The 27,158-nt window shown below is 36.2% G+C and overlaps 1 long non-coding RNA gene across 1 annotated transcript; it reads left to right on the top strand.

The window, feature by feature from the left end:
• The first annotated feature begins 769 nt into the window (after positions 1–769).
• On the top strand, positions 770–26,852 carry LOC143693491 (uncharacterized). The gene is made up of 6 exons (XR_013181195.1): positions 770–1,001; positions 1,710–1,932; positions 2,892–2,950; positions 3,942–4,120; positions 25,338–25,407; positions 26,601–26,852. It is a non-coding gene; the product is annotated as an uncharacterized LOC143693491 (long non-coding RNA).
• The last annotated feature ends 306 nt before the right edge of the window (positions 26,853–27,158 follow it).

Here is a 27,158-nt window from a genome sequence, read left to right as displayed (position 1 = left end):
TAATGCCAAAGTCAAAATTCAGTTTATTGCTACCATCCATCTGTGTCATCAATGTTCTATTGCACCTACAGTGCACCCACTCGTGCCTTACTAGAAGAGGATTCAGTTTAGTAACTGAAAAGATACAGATTTCACAACCTGTATAACAATTTGCACAACCTGTAGAAAATCAGGTATAATCAAATTACTCTTCCTAAGATCCAGCTCAAATCCATAGTTAGGACTTCTCTGGGAAACACAAAAACCTGCAGCTTTTAAGAGAGCATTGCTGGAAATAAATATGTGGTGGCCTGGGGGTTATTTTATGTAAGAAGAAAAATATGGGTGTGTAGGAAAAGCAAATATGGATACTGTGGATATACTGCATTTTGTACAGAATTATGTTTCAGATATATCTCTTACTATAAAATTATTGCCAATACTGGTGAAACAAAATAGGATAAGCACAGTGGGAAATGATCCTTTTTTCTTTAGTGAGCAAGATTGTAAGTGCTGTCATAGATTTTGCCTTGTGACCATAAAAGACAGGCTTTTATAGTCTACTTTTAAAGATCAACATGTTTGGATTGTATTAGTTGAAAGAGAAGAACTACATCCCAAATCAAATAAAACTCCACAGAGAAAGTTCTGCTTGCTTTCTTTGCTCTTTTTTTTTTTTTTTGTGTTAGCTGCAAACCTGTCTTTCATTTGAAAAAGTCAGTGTGAGCCTGATGTATTTCTATAGGTAATACACACAGCAGTGTTAGAATAAAAAAAAAAAAAAGGGAGAACAAAGCACTCCATCTGTTACCTTATTACCTTTTCTTTGCTCATTTTCTTAAATCAGTATAGCTGACTCCCAGTGAACAATTTATGAAGGAACAGAGATTGACGTTTCTCCATGTTTGGCTCATTAATGCAAGTGACCCTCATGTCATCCAAGCTCTCTTAACATAAAGAGAGTGTCATATAAAATGAACTCCATGCATTTTGGAGAGCTGCTGTTTACAGAAGAATTATAGGTAAAGTATCTTCTCCATTTGCTGCCTTGCCTTCTCAATTTATGTCTTGTACCAGTTGCATGTCACTGTTCTTATAGTCCTCAAAGATAGTGAGGAAAAACTGTGTGACTCTATAGTAATTCAGTTATTGATAACTACCAGATTGTATTTTCCATTTTTATTAAGTGAGTGTTCCTCTATTGGCTTTTACTCCTTCAGAATACTTTAATTATCACATGTTTATCAAGACTGCTAAGCAAATATTTAAATAAACCCTCCTCCAAATTATTTTTATGATACAATGTATGTCTTGCAATTTATATAGCTCTCAAAAAAAAAAAAAAAAGGAAGAAGGAACATAAATGTAGCTAAACTATCTTACAGGAAGCAAAATATAAAACTTCCAAGTACCCAAGTACCAGAAGATTAAAACAGAAATAATGATGAGTATTTAAGTGAAACAAAGAACACAGTTTTAGGATTAATCCAGCTTTTGCAGATATGCAAAATCTGATAGGGTTTTTCTCATTCCTGCAGTTTAATCTCTTATTCTCTAAATAGCACCATTCTATAATCCTCAGTCTTCTGTTGGACCTTGACTATTTTGAGGCAGACTTTTCCAAATCATGAGCTTGATAGGCCTAAACCATATTTAATATAATGTCTAATAACTTTAGGTAGCCTATTCTAAGGTGATTTTTGGTATGCATGTGTTTTTAACAAACACAGGTGACTTCTGTGAGAAGATACCAGAAAGTGAAGATACCAGAAAGTAAAGATGTCACTGATCTTTAAAATACAGGAGATGATTGGGAGAGTGATGGCATACCACAAAACTACAATGGAAGCCAGCATGACTTGGCTCTGGCAAACACTAGCCGTGATCAAGAGAGCTGCTAAGACCAAGAATTTAACAAGAATCAGGCTGGATCAAGAAAAAACAGACTTGAAGGTCTCAAATTTAATTTTAATTTTCATAGCTTGAGGATGCAGACTGGGAGCAGAAGTAGCAGGGACTTGCTGCAAGTCGTGGAGTCTGATCCTGCTGGATCATTGGGAGAATAGGTGGAGCATTTGTTAAAAATGGTTAATGGAGAATTTCTGTAACTGTGGGCAAATGAATTTTGCAAAATATCTCCTAAAGTCTTCAGCAAACTCCTCAGGCTCTCCTAGTTCATTTATTTCCAAGTCCCTGAAATAATCTGGTACTGTTATAGAAATTTTGTCTGAATTTCCAACCATGACTTTCACAGAGTCAGGAGAAGTTCATCTCACACAGTCTTTGTAGAAGTGGCCAACTCCAAAGTAAATGATGTATTTGAAATAAATAATAAAGATTTCAGCACTGGATTTTGAATATGATTCAAGCTCTTTCAGATGAGCAAATTAGAGAATGGAACAAGTTCAAATCAGTGTATTCATCATGACTTCAATACTTTGGTTAGGAAAGGAATTAGCCATTAAACATCTATTTAAGTATTTTGTGTGCATGTGCATGATGGCCAAGTTATTAAGACTGTATAAAAACACAAAGAAAAAATACAATTCTTTATATGGTGAGAGGGATTAATCCATACTCTACATCAGTTTGGGGCCTATTATATATAGAAATGGAAGTGCTCTATTCAGCTTGGGTTGAGTTGCTCATAATTCTTTTAAGACACTAATTAAATGTCTTATATCCAGTAAGTAATAGAGCCTGCTGCCTCTGACAAATGGAGTTTTGGCCAAAACCTATCGAGTTCTTTAAAAATATCTGAAGAATGGGAACACTACAATACATTGTATAGAAGCCTTAAATCTAGTTTCAGGGAGGAAAAAAAAAGAAAAAGAAAATATTCTTTGATGAACTTATGAAAGGAAAGATCTATTGCAGGATGAAAGTCTGACCTTCTGAATTCTACTTTGCAGGATCTGTGATGTGGGTATCGTGGTTTAACCCCCCAGCTGAAGCCAGATCAGTGGTGAAGGTAAATTTCCTTGCTTAGAACATTAATTCTGTTTTAAACAATATATTTAAGTAGAAGACCTACGACCCTTGCAAAACTTCAGAAATACTCCCTTTTTTATTTTTATTTCCTAGTTTCTAAGGAAGAGTTTGATTCTTCCTTTTCCTCAGAAACCTCAGGATCAAATTATGATAGCCCATTGTGCAGAAACCCCTTCATGTGCAGGGTAAAATTGTGGCTAATTGCATTCCAGTGGTGCGATTAACAATTTGGAAGGGAAAGTGTCAGGCACTCAGTCTCAAAATGTGAGCTGGAGTTCACAATCTGGGGAAATTGTCTTGTCTATTTAGACATGCATTTTATATTGTTTCAGCCTCCAGTTAATTAACACTGCTTGTAGAACCTTTCTCACTACCTGTTACATGTGGTACTTTTCAGAAAACAAACCAGATGATTTCTGCCTCAAGCTCTGACAGATTTTGCGGGATAAAACAGGGCCTGTTGTGTATTAAGGGATGCCTCTTAACCTCCTAAATTTTGCACCATTTACTAGAGCTGCAGAGGTGAGAATCATTCCCAAAACTGTTGAGAGGAGAGTGCTTAAACCTTGTGTTCATTACAGCCATTATTCTCTCGTCCCCAGCTTTTTGCCTGGAAGGGGCAAAAATATGACTTTTTAAGGTCACACAGGGAAGTACACAGTTTGTCTCTTAAACCTAAAACAATAATCTGCAGCGCTGAAACCATTTCTTTCTTTGGTTCCCCTAGCATTTATCAGAGCTGATGAGAACAGTGCCTGTGGTAGGACCAAGCAAATGCATGTTCCATCCAGTGATGTCAACCAAGCAACAAGAACCAAATAGAAGGAAAAAAAAAGTTTTCAGCTGACATACAGGGTCAGCTGCCTCATGAATAACAACTTTTCTTTCCCCTTTCTCCTCCTTCTTTCTCTTCCCCCTTCCCCTCTGTTCCCTTCTTCATCATGTGACATTTTTTGTGTGGTGTTCTGAAGCTATTCCAGTTTACAGCCACGTTACATTTGTGCAGCACAAAGGAGCAAAACGTGTTTCCCAGAGGTACAGCATGATTCCTTCCACAATCTAAAGGAATGGGAATGTGAACAGTCCAAAACCATGCTCTGAACCCTCTTCTGGTATCCCTGGCATTATTGTTCATGAAGTCTAGGAGCAGGTATGTAGGTGAATCAGATAGCAATGAATACAGCAGCAACAGGCAGCACCAGTAAAAAAAGGCAAATTAATTTTGGTTTAGTTTTAAAGATTTTTCAATTTTAAATTTTTAGAGATTAAAGATTTGATTAAAGGTTTCACAATTCCTACTTGCTTGTAAATGTAAAGAATAGCAAAATTCAAAAGAGGAAACACAAAATGGAATTATTTATAGCAGCATACATAGTACATGGTACATCATGCATAGGTCAATGATTGTGAACCTGGTTTTGTCAGAATTACTCCAGGCATTCCCAGGCAGTAGTAGTGAAATAAACCCCAAAAATTTATGGGACTACTCTTGGTGGTAATCAGCATGTATTGAGTGAAATTCACCTTTCTAAAAGTGACTACTTCTCGGTGTGACATACCTGCTGCAGGTAAATCCTACTCTGAATATGTGATAATCATTTCAGTTATTAATGTCTCTGCTTTGTTCTGTTCAAAGAGCTAAGTCAGAAAATGTTTGCATTGTACTGTGGCTGTGACTCAGCTCAGAAGGGGTCAGGTGTACCCTGGGTTGTCTTCCTGAGCAAACATCCAGGCAAACTTTTTCATCTCCAATTTCAATTACACCTCAGTCCTTCTCCTCCCCCTCCTTCTCCTTTAATGAGAAAAGAGGAATCAATGCACATTAATGCTTTTCCAGACCAAGTAATTTATTTCTGTATGTGGCTTGCTTACACTGGCTCGTTCATGGGAGGAATGGAATCATTGTTCCTCCAGGACTGCTTCAGCTTCTGTGCAGGGACTTGCAGCCTGTTGAGTTCTAAAACAAGAACAGATCTCTCTCTCTCTCTCTCTCTCTCCCTCCCTAATTGCCTTAATAGAAGATAAAAGGAATTGCTGGGTAATTCATGGTGGATCCCATTATTATAATGTCTCTGGGATTTCTTGAGTAATATAATAATTTGCAATCTTCCAGATAGAAGTGGCACTTTTTTTTTCTCTCACTTGTGCTAATTTTACATCAGTGTGACTTCTTTGAAGCCAAATGCATCCTATCTAGAGGGAAAAGACTTGAGAAATCAAGTTATTACTCCTCCCTGCCCCATTCTGGAGAATCAGCTATTTCTGTTCAGGAAGTGCTGTTACCCTACTGACCCTGGCTTCAAAAATAAGTCTCCAACCAGCAGCTGTTGAATGAGGAAAAGGCCCTAATTACACCTTTTTTATATGCAAAACCTCAAAGTTCATTTGCCTTGCTTAAATGTTAAAGTGTGTTCAGAATTGTAGAACATGTAGTAGAAAAAAACCTGATGAGCAGAGAAGTTGGGGTTGATGCTGGACCCCTTGGATTTTTTGTGGGGTTTTTTTCCCACTTCCTGGCCTTTGTTATGACATAAACATTCTGATACTGTTTGTGCATAAAGAAGTTTTTTTGCATTAAATATTTAAGTGACTTTTGAAGTCCACACAGTCACAGTTTCTGAGTGTATTTTTGGAAGATGGAGCAACTTCATTCTTGGGATCTCTCACTGGTCAGAGTGACCTAAGGTGTGTTAGAAAGTCTCTTTTCCCAGCCCAGCACTTGAGGAAGGAGTCAGGGCTCTTAATTTCTCAGTCTCAAGGTTGTTTATTGTTCCTTATCTATAAAATTTTGTCTCTTGTCCAGCTGAGGTCCATTCAGCAAGACAGTCCAAGGCACTCTCTCTGCCCCCGGGGCGGTGTTATGTCTTTATCCTAAAAACTACATGTACAATGTTTACAATTACTTTCCAATACCTATCCCCTATGTTAGACAGTGAGCTTCTACTCTAAACCAATCTAAAAGTGCCAACATCACAGCAGAAGATGGAGGCCAAGAAGAAGAAGGAGAAAGGCTGGACATGCCCAGATCCCTCCATCTTGCCCCCTGAACCCCCATTCTAAAAACCCCAAAATCTACTTTTCCACCCCGTGATAAATTCACTGTCATTCCACTTAAACTGCCAGGGCTTGCAGATCTTCATCTAAGGTTGGTAATTTTCTCCATGGGTGATAATCAAACCCACAGGCATTTTGGGCTCTGTGCCAGGGTCTCTGAGCCCCCTGGCAGGGGTCTTGGCTGCTCAGGACAGCCAGAGGGATGCCCTGGGTTCCAACACTTCCTCACCACTTAAGGACATTCTCACCTAGAGAAGTAGTGCCTAAGCATTCTACTCCATCCTGGCAGTAAAATCACTCCAAATGGTAACAGTGACTCCTGGAAGGTTTTCCTGGGAGTCCTGAGCTGATGTGATTTTGCTCTTCAGCATCCACTATCATATTCCCCTACTTGAGAGCCCTAGCACAGTGTGCACCAATTGGAAGGGGCACATGGGAATTTCAGAAGTGATTTTGTGTCCAAAGAGCAGAACCAGCCCCTGGCTGGCAATCCCTGAGCTGGCAGAGCAGCCCTCAGATATCACTCAGGCTATTATTTGCTGCAAGATAAGATTGTGTGTGCTGGTCTTGTCTTACAGCTGCGCTGTCAGCTTGGCCACACCTAACAATCCTATCTGCTGCCTTCCTGGGGCATGGTAAAATGCCAAAGGAAGATAAAGCTGTGCCTGGACCCTGCCTTTCCCCCCACTACAGGCACTTTGCCTTTGCAATTTCCAGCTGTGAAGTGGCTTTCTCTTATGTACCCCTTATTCCTCATCTGGCTCCTGTCCAGACTCTTTAGTTTGCTTGCTTCTCAACTTCATTCCTTGCAGCCATCAGAACTGGCTGCTTGCATGGCAGGCTGCCAAGGAATTTGTAGTAGGATTCTGGTATATTTGCTTTCACTTATTGATGCTCTCAACAAGGTGTTTGTAGCACAATCCCCTTCTTACCGTGGCTCTCTTCAAGAGAAATACTCATAATTTTGCATTTCCTTAGCTGCAGCTCACAAACAAGTCAATAATAGCCCCTTCATTGCTTGCATTCAATCTATTAGCTAGCAAATACCTGAGAAAATGGATATGTGACCTTTGCCTTCCTCTCTAAAATGCTGTGGACGTGAGGCTTGTTTGTCATGGAGTGTATGAGGGGCTGTATATTAAAAGACAGACACAATGGCCCAAAAAAATAAAATTTAAAATATTGTACTTAAGAAGTTCTAAATTGTATGAGTAGTTTTATTTTTATCAGTAGTTTTATAATTGGTGAGTAATTTCATTGTGAATCTCTGCCTTTCATCTGCTTTTACCTGCCAGTAGGAAACTCTTACTCTTTAGGACTTTGAAAAAAAACTCCTCTGAACAATTTTATATGCAGGTAATGTTCTAAAATCTGTCTGAAAAAGAAATATCATGTCCAATTCTGCCCAGCTGCTTTTCCATAAAGCACTAATGCCTCAGGCCTGGAATGGACCTCACTGTGTAAAGCCAATCAATTGGCTGATGATTTATGGTAGGAAAGTAACAGCTTCAATTAGTCCAAACAATGTGTCTGTGGAAAATAGTTCCAACAAATTTTACAGTTTGTGGGTATTTTTAATAAATATAAGAAACTATGATATTATTAACTGCCTTTGTAAGGGTATAATACTTGGTTACAAACACTTTTTTTTTTAACCTTAGTTCAGAATTAAAAAAAAAGAAAAAAAAGTAAAAATCTGTGCTGATATTAATATTAAACAAACAGCTGTTGGAAGCTTAGAATGCTATTTGGTTAATTGTGGGATAGGAAAGATCTGTTCTACATTTTAAACTTGAAACTTTTCTCATCGTGGCAAAGTTTTCAATGTTAATATTAATTTTCCTGTTCCTTGAAAGGCTAGATAAAAGAAAGTTTGTTCACACAGCATGGAGTGAGATACTTAATTTTCTAATAAGAGATATTGCCTTTTTAGAAATTTCTGAAATATTGGAAAGCAAATAACCATTTTTAGAGTTGAAGGATTAGTGCAATTACTAGGAGAGAGGTTTTTAGTGAGGATGAGGGGCAGACTCAGATGTTAGCACAGCTGTTGGCTTTGCACATCTCATAGCATGTATATTTGTAGTGCACACATAACCACACAGCTTTGAAAGTCCTGTGAAGATCAGTAAAATGACTTACTCCTAAACCAAACGTGTCCAATTAAAGAAACAATAAGTTTGGAAGCTAAATTTGGAAATGGCTTTAAATCATGATGATTTGTTATTAGCATGTCCTGCAAATGCTGTGTCTCTGCATGCATTTGAATGGCCATGGACATTTTGTTAATCAGAAATTGCACAGTTTAAAATATAGTGGTTTATGAGAGGACAGATTGTTCTGTGAACTGCTTGTGAATGGAAAAAAAAAATACTAGAGCAGAATCACTGTTTGACTAGAACTGTGTAAACAGTTGGGATGAATAATTCATGCAACCAATTTATTTTATTTTACCCTTAATGCGTTATCTGTGAACAGCAGAAAACTGTCTTGATTTTGAACATTTTGCAAAATCATTTAATAAGGAATTTTGCTGATAAATTCTTAGCTTCCAGTTGATTTATTAGGAACACAGGTTAATGCTCTTTACTAAGAGTATTTTTGTCTATTTTTTTTTTATATTAGATTTCATTGCAAACAAAATTTCTACTTTTGGTCATTTTTTTTCTATTCAAAACAGATTATTGGGCCTTAAGTGAAACCCTTGCATGTTGTAAGGTCAAAATTAATTTCCAGCATGCATTCTCCAGTATTTACTTGCCTTGAAGTATTTTTACTGGCTAACTTCTTGGGAGGTGGGGAGGGACACCTATAGGAAGTGAATTAATGTTTCATTGAGTCATTTGTTCCATTTGTTGGTCTCTTATAGCATTAGAGCATTCAAATCCTAAATTCATAGCATTCAAATCTTGAATTCAAGTATTTCTAGGGAACTATTCCAGGTATTCCAGGTGTTCTCAGCTTCCAGGCTGATGTGCCATTGTTACACTACATACAAGTGTAGCAGCCTGGATATATTTGAACTGGTGAGTACCTTGTTTTATGAAATGTGATATTCTCACCTGCCAGTGGTCTTCAGTTAAAGATCATTCAAGAAACAGATCTTGAAGGGACCTTGTTTTTTCAGGGCTTTTTAATGCTGTTTTAGAACACGGCCTCAAAGAAGAAATTTACTTGAAATATTTTTCTTTTATCAGCCCTTTCTTTAAAGATGTGAAGTACTTGACAGAGATTAGTGTTGAGGGAGACAATTTGGTTAAGGAAAATGACATAAATGAGGTATTCCTGCTGTTGCCACTTTGTCAGTCCTCGGAATTGCCAAGTACGGATGCGGTGCTCTCTCTGTAATACCTCCTGTAGTGCTCCACAGCCCTGTTGTGAGGAATTTAAATAAACTGCTTTTAAATAGTGCTTTTTATAGAAATTTATGTAGAAGCTTATCATCACCCCTTCTTCCATTTGCTAGTAAATCTTGATGACCCATTTGCTAGAAGCAATATCACTAACTAGCCTGTCCAAATAAAGACAGTACAAGGTCAATGGCTAATTCTTTGCTGGTGTTCTCCACATCATTGGCCCTGTATTCCATGGGCAGAAAGACATTTTTAATTCTGGAAATCATGTCTAACTTGGCACTTTGGAGAATGATACCAGTTTCCTGTACAGTGAGACATAAATGTGTGTGTCTGTATAGACAACATATAGTCAATATCTTCTTCAGATTTTTATCTGGGGAAGTTGTATTTTCTGCTGACTGAAGAGCTTCCAGACTGAGCTTAATATTTTGTCTTCATTATAAAATTAAATTTCTTAAGTCAGACATGAAGATATGGCCCTAGCTCTGCCTGTCCTAACTGGCATTGCTACCCTACTTTTTAATCTCTCTTTTCCCTCCCTCCCTCTGTCACCTTCTTAACAATGTGCACTGGATCTTGGGTGGCTATTTGTGTTCAATAATGTATTCAGTCTATTCACTGTGTCTTATTAAATTTTAAAGCCACTCTGTTGTAAAGTATTTTATGTATGTGTAGCTTTGGTCTGCTGTCAGTCCACAAGCAGAAGAAAACAACCAAATCTTATCCTGCAGTTCTTGTTCATGCTGTAAAATAGCACTGGTGAGCAGCAAGCCAATTGGATGCATTTGTTTCAGATAGAAGATGAATGAAAGACCTACTTAGATGAAGCAAACCAGGTTTCTTTCAGTAGAATTCAGGTAACTTTTTCCCCTCTTTGTTCCTCTCTTTAAGATTTCTAAGAATGAAATCAAACAAGCCTCCTTCCAAAACACAGAACTTGACAACTTAGCATATAAAGACTTGGAATCAGGAAGAAATATATCCATTTCCTTTGTCATCCTGACCATTGTCATCCAATTGTAATAGTAGCAGAAATTAGGGCAAATTTAGTCTGATTACCTTGACTTTTGGTGAATGCTGAATCACAGCACAAAAGAGTTTGATGACAAAACACACCTCACCCAAGAAATAAAATATTATATGAGGAAATTAATATTTTAACAGTATAATAGCATACACCATTAATCCAATAATAATTATGCATTATTTGATATAATAGGCCAAATTAATAAAGAAAGGCATTGATGATATTAATAATAATTCATAATTGCTATACAAGAAAACCAATAGTCACCCTTTTCCTTGGTGTGATATTCACCTTTCCAGTGTCCCACTGGGTCCTGGCTGAATATCATGTCAAATCTTCCAGAATATTTTATTTAATGAAAATTTCTTTGTATTCACATCTTTCCTCTAGGTCCAGCTCCCCCTTCTACATTAAGGTACTCAATGTACTGGCATTTGGGGCTTTTAGAAGCTCAGTACATTGATGGAGGAGATTCCTTCTCAGTCTTTTTCAGGGTGTTGATATCAGGGCTTAGATACAAGCTTTCCCTCTCTTTCTTTGTTCCATAAATTGAGATGTTTAGCTTCAAAACCATGAGTACAGAGAGCACTTGTCTGCCTTCCATGAGGTCTCAACTGCTTCATGGAAGGGCATAATTTAAACTACCAATGTATTAATTAGCTAATTTAATTTTTTATAATTGCAGTCCTGTGCCTAAAAGATCAAGGAACTTGACTGCAATCAATTTAATGCATTCTTAAATAGAGAGCTATTTTCAATTCCTATTCTTCCACTGTATGGATCACAGCCAATGTGCTACACAAAATCCATTCTTTTAAGGGTTGCTAATGACACAAACTAAGTGATCCTGAAAGACAAAATCGTTGGTGTAGTTTTCATTGATTTTGGCAAAACATTCAATGTGAAATCTCATTTGCCTTTTATTCAATTGTGGAAAATATCTCATTCTGGATTTTTTTCAGATCAAGCTGAAAAATGCATAAAAACTTATCTGTTGAAGTACAATGCAGAAAAATAACTGAATGATGGGGAAATATATAATCTTGCCTTTGGAATCTCTATTTCTTTATAAATTGATCAAATGTTTTTGTCTGCTATATAAAAGAAATGTTTCAGGAAGATTTAATCAGTTTCTAGCCAAATCTTCAAAATAGTTTAGAGTAATAATCCTGTATTTTTTCCATAGGGAAGGACCTATTTTTATTCAGAGAGCTCTCTGAAGGCCATGGAGTTTTTATTTATCAGATACAAGTCCACTGACTGACATCCTGGAGTTAAGTAGCATCTCCTAGAGAATGGTAGAATCCCTAAAAAGGAGATGAATTCTGCTGATATTTGATGGATAAGAAAGGATGATGGACAGAGGAGACCAGCAAGCAATCTTGAAATATTTATGCTTGCATATTTCTATCCTGCTTTGGTGCATTTCTGTTTATAGTTACAGAAATTTCTCAGCCTCAAAATGCAGGAGCCATATCATAATGACTTTACTTTGTGTCAGCTAATTTTTCTGGGTTTTTTCAGTGTGGTAGTAATTTGGGAGCACAAATACCATGGAATGAAGTAAAAGAGTCTGGTTAAAGATTTTTTTTTCTTTAGAGTTAAAAGCTTTTGTTCAGTGCCATGTGTGTTTATTATAAAATAAAAAGCAACTGAGGACTGTAGAAGGACTGAAACTTGTATTAAGAAAGGACTTGTGGTCTTTTTATTTTGTATACAAATGTGTAGATCCATAGGCAACCTGCAAGGTTTTTTTAAGTGTCATACCATGAAAACTTTTCAAGTTCTCGAGCTGCTTTTTTAAGGAACTTGATAGAGTTTAAGCAGTCCAGTGCCAGATCTGCATATTTCTCAGACTTTGCAAATATGCTTAAAGCTCAAAAGATGCTGTCAAGAAGCTTCTGAAAAATCAGTTTATGCAGCTAACATGGTGTCAGCATTAACAGGCTTGCTGTTTAACTTTAGTCTGTTTATTTACCTGCCTGGAAATTGGAGCTGGATGTCAAGAGGCTTTTCCTCTTCTTGAGGGAATTCAAGCTTAATCTCCCTCATGTAGAGGGAGTTTCCAAATCAAGTTTAATGCCCATGCTGGAAGGAAGGTGTCCTTCAATACCAGGCCTTGTGCCATCACCCTTCCTACCATCACTTCACCTTCAGTTTGCCCACAAAGTGTTCACAGGGGACAACAGTCCAGTTTCACAATCAGCTGAGATAGGAGGGAGCTCTTAGGGTTCTAGTTCTGCCTGTGCTCTTCACAAGGAATAGCAATAGGATAAAATAAATGTCTGTTTTACCAGAATTCAAACTCGAGCATAGGCTTCAAACTCTTTGAGGAGAAAGAGAAAGCTTTGTGTTTCAGGGTGGTGTGAGTTTTGGTTTAGGGTTTGTTTTCGTTTTTATTTTCTTCAAAACTTCCAGAGAAGCATTGCTTTTAATCACCTTTTCAGAGAATTTTATATTTATTATATAAATATAATATATATATATTTCATATTGTTTCTATTAATATTGCTATATATTTCTATTAATTTCTAATAATATTAATATATATTTCGTATTATTTCTAAGAGACTCTTAGTGTGAGTAAGGTATACTGACATAGAAAAGGACAGTCTGAATGTTATGGGTGAATCTCATACATTGCCAGGGATGCTTGGGGTTGAAAAACAGACAACCTATAGATGCTGCTGCTCAGAATTGACTAATTATCTTAATGGGATAGCAAGGGTCAAAATCTTCTTCTTACAACCTTTAAAAGTACATGAGGAGTAACTCTAAAACCTCTACTCTGCAAGACACTGAGTTGCCAGAAGCTTGTTAGCAGGTGAGAAAGAAAGGTGACTTGTCAAGGACTGCTCAGGGAAAAAAAAATATTTATAAATAACTTCTTTGTTATATTCAGAATAGAATGTTGTGTTATTGAAGTATATGTTTAAATAATTTGAATACTTTTATGGATCAAGAAATTGATGTCAGCATTTGTGAGAGGGATGAAGCAGGACATTCAAATCTAATTTCTTGAACAATTGCTCTCCTTATTTTTCCTACATCATATTTAAAGAAGATATCTGTTCTATTACTGGGATCAATCTGAGACTAGCCTTACTTAACCATGAGCCACAACCTTAGGACTTCTTCATCAAGCATTGGCAATCATGTTACTAGGGAGGAAGGTTCTTGTTTGCAAAGCAGGACCTTCTCAGAACTGCACCTTTGACAACCATTTTTTACTTTTTCAGTCTTGTCTCTATTTTTAAAGAGTACAAGATGTAATGAAAGGTACCAAAGGGCTGGATAAAAACATGGTGACCTGGGATTGTAGATAGTGGATTTCTGTGCTGAAAGCCTTTAAGATAATCCCTACCATCCTGCAAGAAGGGCTGAAGAGGCACAGAAATATTTTGGTCAAAATCCACAGCTGAAAGTTTAACTTAGTGAATTGACAGCCTCTAAATTGTGACCTGGCTTAGAGAGTTAAAGTACAAAAAGTTAATGTGTCAGGTTCCTAGAGCAGTTATGATGTGAGCTGTGCAGCTGCACTTCCATCTAGAATGTTGTGCAATGTTCTTTATTTCTGGTCCCATTGACCATCTCTTGGTTCAGCTTTTTGCAACAGCTTTTTGTGAGAACCTCTTTCCTGCAAAAACCAGAAAATAAACATGTCCTGTGACTACAATTATGATTTGCTTACTAGTTGCTTCTTATGAACTACTTGCTGGCAAGCATTTGTGACATGCTTTTTTACAATTTTTCTTTTCAGTCCCTCCACTCTCATAAAGAAAATTCAACTTTGCTTTTCTATAGATGTGTCATGGAAATGAGGTAAGCAGACATTGCATACACACACAGGCATAAGAAGGCAGAGTATGTTTACAATTGTGGGCTTTACTTCAATAAAATAGAGATTTCTAAGGGCTAAGTGATATTCTTCTCTATAAATCTTGTATTCAACTTTCCTTTGATATTTTGAACATAGTTTGGTTTTATTTATGGCTCTGACAACATTTCACATTGGTTTTTGCACTACGCATTGTTCATCACTTAGTGGTGAGTATTCACTGCTGGGTAAGTAGTATCTATCAGACAGGAGGTAATAAAAGGTAAAATTCAACCTGTTGGTCTGAAAAAAAACCCCAAAACTTTTGCAAAAAATTGGGAAGTGATGAATTAATAAAATTGTCTGGTCCTGTCATGGTCAAGGAAACTGATGTAGATATTCTACTTTTCTGAAAAGTATTTTGTAGTACAGTAATCCTTTAAAATGGGGAATCTTAATTTTATTTTTTAATACATACATCCAAGTAAAAATGTGTAGTCTTAAAATTTTATCTTAATTTTTCATTTTTCTAAAGCAATATGTATATACAGAGCTGTTAATATTAATAATATCCAGCTATTTTTCTCACATAGAAGATAGTAATTTTAAATAATCATCACACAAATGTAGAATTATGCTGACATTAAACAATCAAAACTTTCCTTTGATCAAAAGGAGGAATTCAGCTTTGATTACGCATTGCTCTTTTAATTAAAAAAAGTATGCATCATCTTTTTAGTACTAGTATCTCTTTACTATTAACTTTCATGATTTTTTATTTCATCTGAAAGACTTTTGTATGGAAATTAGGTTTCCCTTTCTAGTTGAACAAATGCTAATAGAGGTGCTCTACAATTACTCACTGAAGTTTTAACCAAAGTCAATTTAATTATTTTGCACCCCAAATGTCATTTTCCCCTCCAAACATCCCAGCAAACTGGGTTGCCAGAATGAATATTTACAAATGAAACAAATATCAAATGTTTGAATATTTTCAGTTTTCTTTCAGTAGTAATCACTCAAGATGATGATTAATCAGGGAACACATGTATGTCAAAGTTAAACCTCAAATGCACAGTTCCTATTTCGTATATCAATTCTAGTGACCTTCTTGCATCCAAACTCCTCTAGAATTCCTCATCTGCCACCTGGCATCTGTGCCACTCCCCCCAGCAGTGTCATTGTGTTATCAGCCTGAGGACAGTGAATGAAAATGCAAGGTGAGGTTTTGGTAGATGCTAGACTGAGAGGTAGGACTGCAAGAGGCACCGTGCTAAAACAACTTGATACGACAAATACTGCAAACAAGTGAATTTCTCACTCCCAGCGAGTCCCACTCATCAGAATAAGGTTCATACACAGAGATGCTTCCATCTGGGTGTTAATGTTGGGCTCTGAAATCTCCTCTGTATTAGGTAATTTTTTTTGAGCATCAGATGATGTTTTTCCTGAGATTTCTTTAGTGCAGCAGCATCAGCTTTAGTGTGTTTTGTTGGTTCCAACTTGTTGCTGATTTATTGGCATTCAGCTAAATAAAATTCTATCGAAGCTCTTCCTTGAAAATAAATAACCTAGAAAATATTTTTATTATTTTAAAGAGGGAAAACAAAAAAAAAGTGTACTTTTTTTTTATGTTTACTGTAAAATATTGTTGTCCTTCAATGTTCCAGTCATTGAAAAAACAGACATTCATTGTGATCTGTTCCATTGAAATTGATCTTCAGTTTGCTCTATTGCAAGGGGAGTTATAATTTATATTCTTTCTATGTAATTTTTAAATGTTTGCTAAATACAAGAACTGAATTCTATGAATTATGGCAGGAGAAGGACTGGGCAGAGGAGGGTTTAGGTGGACATGTGTTAGATTTCTATTTTGAACTGAAGAGCTGCGATGATCCACCAGACCGATTTTTTGTAAATGTTTTGTAAACTATTTCATATATAATGATATAAACAAGACATGTTAAAAAGAAAAGATTCTACCATTTGGCAAATTACTTTAAATTTGCATATATTTTGAATTAGGCAAATACATTCTTTGTTTAACAAAAGTTTCTCCAAGTAAATGAAAGTTTTATACTTGGAGTTGATTTACTCTTTTTCTGTCTCCTCTCCTCTGTGAGTTGAAATGTTTTAGCTTTTTTTTTTTTTTTTTGCCTTTTAGGACTGTATTTTATCCTCAAGTCATTGCCTTTATTGTTATTTTTGGTTCTGGTTTTATGTTCTAAAGTGTTTTCAGCTTCATCTAAGGAAAACATTTTACTGCGTAGCTCTAAATGATGATAAAAGCTACAACATGTAGAGAGGGATGGGTTCCCCCAGCTTATCATTATGAAAGATAATTTTGCTTTAAATTAAATATAGGAGGTAGAATGAGATTAAATGGAAAGCTCAAGTAGAACATTAAAGAGAACTCCATCTAAATACTGGTAGGAGTTTAAATTATAATAAAGGACTTACTGTTATATTCTACAATCCCAGTCAAATTTCAGGGATAGTTTAAGAAAATAGTGTACTAATTCAAAAGGAATAGACCCACTGAGCCAAAGAAAGAAATTATTCAGAAGGCAGTAACAGAAAATAGGAGAAAAATAAAAATATTTTATAATTGTGATGTAATACTAAAGATTTTTGTGTGCTCTTTTTTAAATAGGGCAATTGATTTCTATGCTGATATCAGATTTACAACCAAATTTTTCTAAGTAATCTGCTGAAGCTGGATCACCAGTTCTGCCTGGGTCAGCACAGCAGATTTTGGGCCATCACAGGCCTTAAATAATCAAACAGCTATTCCCTAAAGTGAAATACAAATTCATACCTCATTGAATTCTGTATGCTAATCCAAAGAGAGAGTTCTTCACAACTGCTTCTTTTTTTTTACTTGAAATTATATGATTTTTCTCTGTATGTCTAATTTGCATCATCAAGGAAGAAAATTTGAACAATGTAAAGAAAAACAATTAGGAATTTATGTATCCTCTATCTTCTGGAATATGGTGCTAGAGGGAAAAGTTGATACAGAATCATTTCCCATGATATTCTGCCCAAACTACTCAGCAGATTAAGTGAATAGTGCAAATGATGCCTCTGAATTTCTATGATGAAGAAATAGTTAACTATGGTTCATGTAAATATAAATTATTTTTTTCACCAACCAAGCATTTACTTATCTTTCTGATCCACTGAGAGTTTCTCTGTTGGGCCCAAGACCACAAGGGAATCTAAAAACCCTGGCACCCAACCACCTAAACATTTCTTATCCTCCAAATGTACTCCAGGATTAACAGTTCCCTAAAATGCAAAAAAATTTGCCTAAAAACATAATTTTTCTTTTTTTTCTTTCTTTAAGAAAACATCTTAAAATTGTCAAGGTTATTACAGACATCTTATGCAGTGATGAGAGAGGAAACACTCTCCTTCCTAAACTTTGCACCACAAGAGTCTCTAAGGCAGCTCAATCAAAAATGAAGCAAGGGGTCATGTCTTTTGATCATAGAGAAAAGTCCCAGTAGCTGTGATCCAAGAGGAAATGTTGAATAATCATGCCATACTGCACAGATGGGTTCTGTTGGAAAGGTCACAAAGCATCTCTCATTCTTCTTTTCCACTTCCCAAAGTTCTGGCCTTGCTGGATGTTTCTTGCTTACCCAAGCTCTGCTTTTAAAGGGACGACACCAGGAAAACAGGGCTCATTCCTGACTAGATCCCAATCTGCATCTCCCAAAGTGACTAAAACGACCTGGGTCAGTGATGCTCTTGTTTCTTTCTGCTGTAGCTCTTTCACTTTTCCTGGGGCACTTAACCTTTCAGTGAACCCTTGACTTGCAAAGGGCAAGATTTCAAGTGGGTGAAGGATTTAGGAGACAGACAGTGCTGTTACCCTGTTCCTGGCACTTTACTTGAGAAATAGGTATTAGTACAAGGAATTATTGCATGGTTTTAATTTCTTTGAAAAGGCCCTTTGCCTTAATTCTCAGAAGTTAAAGATTGGTAGACTTATCCTAATTGACAGAGTAGGAAAGGCAGTTGAATAAATTACATAATCTGAGCAAACTGGAGTTTTATTTGACTTAGTAGTAGATTCTGCTTTGGTATTTAAGCTGTGGATTAAAAGAAACAAACAAAAATGTTTCTTTTGAAAAACGAGTCTCACTATTTAATTTTTTTATAAAAGTTTAATAAGGGGTAAGAGGGACAATATCCAGAGCTAGGGTGGTTGGCAATCTGCCAAAAACACCCTGTTACCTTAAAACAATTTTCTTATATATTTTTCATTACAGTGGTTAAATGCCTATTAATAAGGGTTGTACATATTCAAACATTCCTGTGAGTTAACACTCTGGGAATTCTTTTACTTGGTTTTAACCTTTGACTTGTCTGGATGCCATCCTGTAGATTAAATCAATAAATTTTATTTCTTCTCCATTCAGTTGTTTTGACACTTCCTGATAACTGGAGGGTCAGTAGTAAATATTTCTCTTGGTGTCCTGGTTCTTGTCACTGTTATCATTCAGATAAGATAGTCCACAAATACATTGAATCAACACAACTATTTCACATCAGTATTTGAGTTAGTTACGCACATAAAAGTATTTATCAGTACATAGTCTCTATTTTATTATTATGTGAAGTTCTAAGCTATAATATTTATCACAGTACTATTTATAAGCTATATAGTGCATACAAAAACTGACAGATTGTACTATCTCCAAAGCATTTAAAGAGGGATTACAAATTGTACTATATCAGAATCTCTGTGATCAATAACACCTTGCAAAAGCCAATACGTAAATGCGAAAGTCAATAATTATATTGTCATTTATAACACTTCTTAATGTGACAGAAGAACCAGATCCTGAAATATCCTATCATATGTTTCACGTGTGAATTTAGAAGTCAAGACATTTCCCTTTCAATTAAGTGGTTACTTTTCTGAAGCTAAGTTATTGGCAGGTTGAAGTTGTTAACTGTGAAATGGGATTTTGTTTCTCTTGTTGAATATGACCCTTAGATATGTTATTTTGCTGTATTTATGCAAGTCAACTATGTGTCGACCTCGAATTTAAGTACTTAGTCCTGTGAGAGGTATCTCCAAGGGTACAGGTAGCTTTCTCTTGTGTTGTGCTCTTCCTCAGACCCATGGAAACTGCTAAAGGATTATTTGGAGCTTGAACTTCACACTTTTCCTCATGCAAATAGAGTAATGCTCAATTCTACGTGCAGCTATGAGGCTGGGCTCTGGGGAAACCTGGAGCCAAGTGAAAGGGTTACCACCAGCCCAGGAGTTGTCCATCAATGAGCACTTGATGATTGAATCCAGTGGGATTATTCCTATGAATAAGAGCTACAGAATCTGAACCTTGAGTGCTTTATAGTGAGGACTTCACCTTTTGTGTTACATGAAGTGCTGTTCATGTTTTTTGTCCTGTGGGGAAACAATGCTCTGCTGTAATAGCCTGAACGTCTTCTGAACATTCTATATGTTTGGGATATACAAAGTTTTCTGCAACTTCTCTATTGTTTTGCTTCCCAAATTTTTCCCAGCTGGGGACAAATTACCATTTTTAATCAGAAACTTAATTTATTTATCTTTAATTCTTGCTGGTAGTTGTGTCAAGTGACCATGAACACTGCCTTAATTGGGCAGGAAAGTGATTTTTTTTGATTACAGCATTAAATGAAAGAGCTGAAACATTTACAGTCTAGTACGCCAACTGAAAAACTGTTTTAGTTTGTTTGAGGATTATTTTGGTTTGGGTTTGCTTTTTTTTAGCCTCTCAGCTGTCACAGGTCCCCCTTTATTGTTTTTTAGAGGCAATGTAAAAAAGACTACACACAGTAATATTTAATGTGCCTACAGAATGACAAATATCCTTTATTCATGGAATTATTACTGCTGTTCACTGCCCATGAGGGGTCTTACCCACCTCAATTCTTCATTGTGCCATAGAAAAATGCTTTGATATAGCTCAAAACACCTATACAAATGAAACTATAATTGCCCTTTTTTAATCCATTTGCACGTCTTGTAAAACTTTCCTATTTTGCTTATGCCACTCTCTGTAGTTTACTTTCTTCATGGCCTCTGCAGTGTCTTGCTCACATTTGCTTCTACACACTCAGATGGAACATTTTTACAGTGTGCATTTCATATCCCTCAATGACAGCCAGTGTTTTCATGACTTATGTATTCACTTTCCTGATGAGGTAATCCACAATCATAACAAATTAAATGAGTGGCATACAGTGTGCAGACGCTTGTTTGCTCTTTGACTAGTTACAGAGAAACAGCTTGTGCTAGAAAAACAAAATATGTAATTCTGAATTACTGCAACATTGCCAAGCTAAAGGTGCCACAGTTTATTGAATTTTGTTTCTGTTTCTGAATGCTGTAGTAAAGGTTGCCTATAAGCTTCAATTATAATTTCTAACTGACTTTTTTGGAGAAGTTATTTTAAAAAGTTTGATTTGGTCTAATATTGTGTAATTCATACTCTGTCTCTCAATAATGTATGCCTTGTATTTTTGGGAAAAGTTGAATGAAGGAACTCTTATATGTTTTTTGAACAACTGGAAGATTTGGAGGTTTGAGTTTGGTTTTATTTAAATCCACAAATCAAAATTCTATAACATTTTCCTTGATCCTAATCAGTATGCTTGGTGCTTAGAAGAAAGGAGTTTCCAGTTTTTGAGTATACTTAGTCTTTTTGAATGGTCAGAAGGAAGCCTATAGAAAATTTCCTTTTTCTTATTTTATTTTCCTCTATATTGTTTTCTTTGCAATAAGTAACTCTCCTCATGTCTCCCTGCTGATTGCTCCCCACCTTTTGCTGGCCATGCCTTTAATAAGAATTCTTACCAACTTTGTACAGCTGTAAAAATGAGGAATAGTATAACCTCCACTGTTTTCCTGCTATATAAATTTTAGTTATAGAGGTTTAAATTTTGGAAGCTATATTTTGTGCCGGCAATCCTAGCTTTCAAGTGCATAAAATAAAATTTCTTAGATGAGGTGGGTGATATTCCTGCTACAGTGCTCCTGCAGATTACCAAAGGTGCAAAACAGGTAAGGAAAGAAATACAGAATTTTGACACATGTGGGTCCTTGCTCTTAAGATTGTTCTGGAAAATAAAACTCCTGCTCTTCAAGATAACAGAATCAACAACCTGTTCACAATGGAGCAGCATTAAAGCAAAGTTTTACACTTCACAACATATGGCAGTAAAGTTACTTTCAAATAGTGCAGAGGAGATTCATTCATCTTAATGTGAGGTAGATTAGGCAGACAAAAGAGATTCAGGATCCAAAGAAAGATAAGGAAAGGAAAAGGATCAATACAGACCCACATAGAAATTATCTACTATGAAAATAATTCAAGGAGTGGGACATGAGAGAGAAATACCATAGAGGGAGATAAAAATGATACCAGTGGATGCTGGATCCTTTTCTCTTCAGATTTCTAACCTTGATTTTGATTTAGAACAGTAACACATGTCCTGTTAAACACCTGTAATGTTTCCTTTGTTCCTTTTTGCACCATCATGTGTGGCTTTGTGAGGATAGAGGGTAGGGTCACAGATAGCAGTTGATCTATTTTAACAAGGCCAGGTTTGGCAACACAAATATTAGAATCTGAAAATATGGTTAGTTTGAAACTATTTCTTAGCTTTTTTTCCCCTTTCTTTTCTTTTTTTTATCCTGTTCACATTAGATGCTGCAATGGTTTCTCTTGATCTGCTGAATTCCATCCTGCATGAGTTGCATCTCAGTCTGTGCCAGAAGAAGCTCTTGAGCTGCTTGTGGTTCCTCCCCTACTTGCATGCTTTAAACAGTACCTTCAAGACATACCAGACTGCTCTTGCATACCATCATGATTATTTTTTTTAACTTTCTGCACATAAAACTGACACATAATGATGTCTTTCTATCCAGAATGGCAGCAGGGAGTACAAAGAAATTAATTTCTCCTTATGTACCTTCCAAAAGTGCCTTGTGTGCTTTAAAACATTGTCTGTGAATTTGGAGGTCAGGAAAACACTCAGGATTCAGCAAGATAGGTATAGTGGCGGTAAAGCCTGTAACAAAACTGCAATAAAATCATTGCAGAGTAGAAATTCCAGCTTCCAAATCAACTGCTATACTTGCAATTTATGTGGAAATCAGGCTTCTTTGGATTCAAATTCTATTGTAAAACTCATCACTTCTCTATGTTGCTAGACCCAGTACATAAATCAGAGGATCACAGAGGATAAAGGGATGCCTTGCTTTGACAAAAAAATGAAGTTGGAACTGCTTTGCCAGTCTGCCTTATGGCCATATTGTCACATGGTTTCCCTCAGGTGAAATTCTTCTCCAAACCCGTTTATTTTCATTTTTCTGGATTTTGCTTCTTTAACTAACTATGCATATTTTTTGGGCTTTATCCAGCAAGAGATTTTCTCACCCAGTTCAGTGTTCTCAGGTTTCACATACCTGTGTCTAAAGCTGGGCTGCAGCTGAGGCTTTCACACTGCTGAGTACACTTCTGAGTGTACTCCACGATGCACTTTTAATGTTGAGATTCCCCAATGATCAAAACAAAATTTTCCCTTATCTCCTTCCTTTCAAAGGTATTCTCAAGGCACATTTAATGCATCATGCAGGACACAACAGGAATTGCTATTTTTTCTTTTACATAACCTGAGGAAACGCTTACACAATCCCAAAACTTCTTTCTCTGCAATCCTGACCTTGCATGGGGGCACCTTCTCCACAGGGTGTGTTCCCTGTGCTCCAGGGCATTTTTCATGTTCCTATTGTAATAAGGATTCCAGTTTTCTTATACTGGTTATGACTCTGGAAGGAAAATATATCTTGACTTCCATCTTACGTGAAGACAAGTTAGATATATTTTCTGAAAATTCTAGGAAAACATAAAACAAACACTTCAGAATCTTTTTTAAATTGTGTTTGATGGAATATCTTCTGAAAAGGTCCATCCTCTTAAATAAATGGTGTTTAAATGATTTTGTGGTTAAAAGAGGTATCCCAGATTAAGAGTGTTGTATTATTGAGTGTTGTATTAAGAGTGTTGTATCCTTAGTATGATTATTGATATTTCCTGATGTCCTTATTTTGATTCATATTTGGCTTTGCAACTTAATTTCTTTATCCAAATATTTATGCTGAATTCCTGGAATGGCAGCAGGAAAACAAAGAATTGCTCTGTATTTAATTTTTTTCCCCTATTTGTATCATTTGCCTGTGTGTAAGAAAAAAAGTCCATTGATCAATGGTAGGATTAGCATTTGATTCCAAAAGGAATCTTTTTTTTTTCTAGTTTAAAACAGGGGCTAGGAATGTTACTTCAGTTCTTCTGGAAGGGGAGGTGGCTTCCCTGCAATGAGTGAAACCTCTGTAGCCCTAAGCAGACAAAATGGATAAATGTGGATAATTCTTTTTTTTTTCTTTCTGCATGAATGCTAAAGGTTATTTTCATATTGTATGCGTGATCCTGCCCTTCACTTTTGTTTTCTCTCAGCCCCTGTTTGTTTAGAGAACCAGCTGGCTGTGCCCTTTTCCCTGAATGTGGATGCACTTCTGTTTTGTGGGATTAAAAGAATCTGTGGTGATACATGATGCTCTGAGCTGGAGAGTGTATCTGTGTGTACTTCTGTTTACTTCACACAATTCTCTGTTTACAGCACCTGGTAGTATTTTAGAAGTGATATCTATTTTTTTAAAAGAGTTATCCTTTGTGAGGGATGTTTACACCTGCCAGTAAACTGAGGTACTATTGTAACTTCTCAGTTGTTCTCATACAGTCTTCTTAAGAAATTTATTTTGCAAAGGGTAAGTACAATGATAGATTACAAGGTGATCTATGTAGGTGGCAAACATCTGTTCCAGAAATAGTGCAATCCTAGAAACATGGATTGACTGGCAAACTTTTGCCACAACCTCAGTAATATTTCCTTTTAATATCAGCACTGAAATCACAGTATCTCGTCACAGGGTGTGTTCACTGTAAACTGATGTAACCAGGTTCACCTTCAGACAGCAGAGTGCCTGAATGTAAATAAAACATATTTGATTTGTCCTGTTTATTCCTGATGAAAATATCATGGGTTTCAAATTCAACTTTTTTTTTTTTTTTTTTAATCCTTGGAATAAAAAAAAAACAAAACAAAAAGAGGCAGCAGTTTTTGGGGTTTTTTTTGGGGTTTTTTTTTGATCCTAGAGTTGCAACTCTAATCCCAACACAGCAAGGTCCTCATACTTAAATACCTGACTTCATGCTGGGTAGTCCTGCTGACTTCAACAAAGTCTTGCTCAAAGCTACATATATTTGTGTGTATTTGGGGCTAGGTTTAGCTCATTAACATGTGACCTACTTTACAGGAGAGTGTGCTTTATGATTTTTTCACCAATATCCATGTATACATTCTGTTTCCTTGCCAAGGTAAGCATTAATGTAATTAACATTGATAAATTCAGCATACTTCTGTGGGCAGTTTCTACCTGAAGAGATGATGAATCTCAAAGCTGAGGTCCTTCTGTGGCAGCTCAAACTTCACCAAAATTACTGTATATAATTCAATAAAATAGCCTTTGGATGGAATGAATCCCTAGAAATCAGGTTCTGTGTTCAGAGGAGGTGCTTTTACAAAAGACATTGAGGGGGGATAAGGAATGCTCTGGTTCTCTTGCATGCACTGAAGGCTGTGCTGGTAAAAATCACATATTTATGAGTTTACAGTGAGTGAAATCTGATGTGCTTGAAATTGCTTGAAATTTCCATAGTTTTCAAGATTTGGCCCATGAAGCAGGCAAGGAAGAAACACAGTAACTTTAGTGAATCTATTTTTCATGTTGAGATTATGGCCTTGAACTTCTTGCAGAGTTCACACAACATTAAACTATATAACCTTATATGATATTTATTTGACTTACACTTATAATAGTAATGATAACTATTGTCTTTTAAGTTATTTGCATTCAAATTCATGGGGAAGTTGATCATGTGGCATTGACATGCCTGAACTTATTCTCATAAGTAACTGCTCATTCTTTTTGAAAAAAATTTATTGTAAAACACTTACCTGTGTGCCTGTTGCATTATTGGTCTCGTAGGAATCCAGATTTTGAAGACAAGCTCCTTAGCAAGACCCCAGAAGACCAATTAGATGCCCTAACTTCAAATGTAAGTTCACAAAGTCAATCCCAATCTCGCTACCTATTAATTTGGATCAAAGTTTGTAAAAAAAACTAGAGAATAAGTAGCCCTGACAAGGATTTAAGATTTTCCATTTTTATGGCAAATTTCTTGAAAATAAAAATGTGATACTATCTTAACACTCAAGGAAAAAAAATTCCAAATCCATCTTATTTTAAAGTACATTGAAGCTTTTTGCATTTTAGATTTTCTTTTGCATGCATTCTTAAAAGCTTTTAGTACTAAATGAGCATTTCTAAAAATGACAACAGCCTGATTTCAACATGATGAAATGCTTCTATTTTTAAAGTCTGTGCATTTATCTGAACTTTTCAATTCAGCTAAACAACACTTCATAGGGGAGAAATATGTTCCAGAAAATAATGAAAGTGAGACCTGACAGGATTGGAAATAAATTTATAGTGAATTTTTATGTGGGATGCAAGGGAGCTTAGAAAAAACCACAGATGTAACAGCCTGCTGAGCATTAAGAGTCAGAAAGAGAAATACTCAAGATGTAATTTTAGTGGTTTGTGCATTCACAGTATTTATCTTTGCTATAAATCCCATTACATTATTTGGATTTTCACACAACACAGGAAAAGTTTTTGGGGGTTTTTGGTTTGGGTTTTTTCTTTGTTTGGGCTTTTTTGGTGGTTGTTGTTGTTGTCTGTTTTGATATTGTTTGGTTGGTTTTTTGGGAGTTTGTTTTTAATTTTTTTTTTTTTTAAATTTTCAACAGTTCTGTTTGTGCTATGGTACCTCTTGACATCCAGACCAGTGGGCCAGTCTCTTAGGCTATGCTTGCACTGTCAATTGTAGCAGCATTTTAATATGCACTTGTACTTTGCCAGAGCTGATGGGGAAATAGGGAAAATGGAGATATTAGGACTCCCCTATGTCATGAAACATTAATATGACCATAACAGAAGTCTCATTCATTTGAATTAATTTATAAATCTTACTTGCAGGAAACTCCCCTTGCTTCCTTGCTTCCATCTTTTAGCTCCAGTCTTTTTTGAATTTATTACTGATGACTGAAGCAGCCTCTAAAACTGTAGTCTCTAAAATCAAGAATGGTCTTAGAAAGATAGGAAAGTAATGCAATTCTCTTTCTAATTCCTCATATTTTCTGATTTCCTAAAAACCGTATCTGTTCTTCATTTTGCAATAAAATTAAGGTTCGCAGAGGGGATCTGATAATCTGAGTCATCTTTTCTGACTGTACACTGAAGAGTTCTGTAATTTAAACACTGAAAGAGGCTTGAATGGGACTCTATGAATGACTGTGGAAAGACCAGAGGAAGCCACTCAGGACTGGCACAATTGGGCAACATCTACTTTAAGATGTGGGTGCATTTCCATGCAGCTTCTCAGCAGCTCCAGGATTAGGAAGAGGGCAGCTTGATCAAAACACAAGTCATCAGAAAGCAACAGTGACAAGGTGAGACATGACTGAAGTTTTATCACCCCCAGATCAGAGAGATGCAACAGTAAACAGATGATAGTGACTCATGGAGGTGAAATACTCCAGAGAGGCAAAATTTCCTAATCACCATCTGCTCAGAAAGAGTGAAAAAGGCACATCTAAAATCAGCACATGATCACTAACTTCAAAACTTTGCAGAAGACATAACAAAAATCTTGATAATCACCATCCCTCTTCTTCCTAATTAAACCTTGGCACCACCTTCCCTCTCAGCCATCATCCCAAGGAAAGCTAGCTAGCCAGGACCACT

The sequence above is a fragment of the Agelaius phoeniceus genome, chromosome 2 (assembly GCF_051311805.1).
Source record: "Agelaius phoeniceus isolate bAgePho1 chromosome 2, bAgePho1.hap1, whole genome shotgun sequence".
In the NCBI taxonomy this organism is placed as follows: Eukaryota; Metazoa; Chordata; class Aves; order Passeriformes; family Icteridae; genus Agelaius; species Agelaius phoeniceus.
The sequence above is the reverse complement of the archived record's forward strand: the minus strand, read 5'-3'. Positions and strand labels throughout refer to the sequence as shown.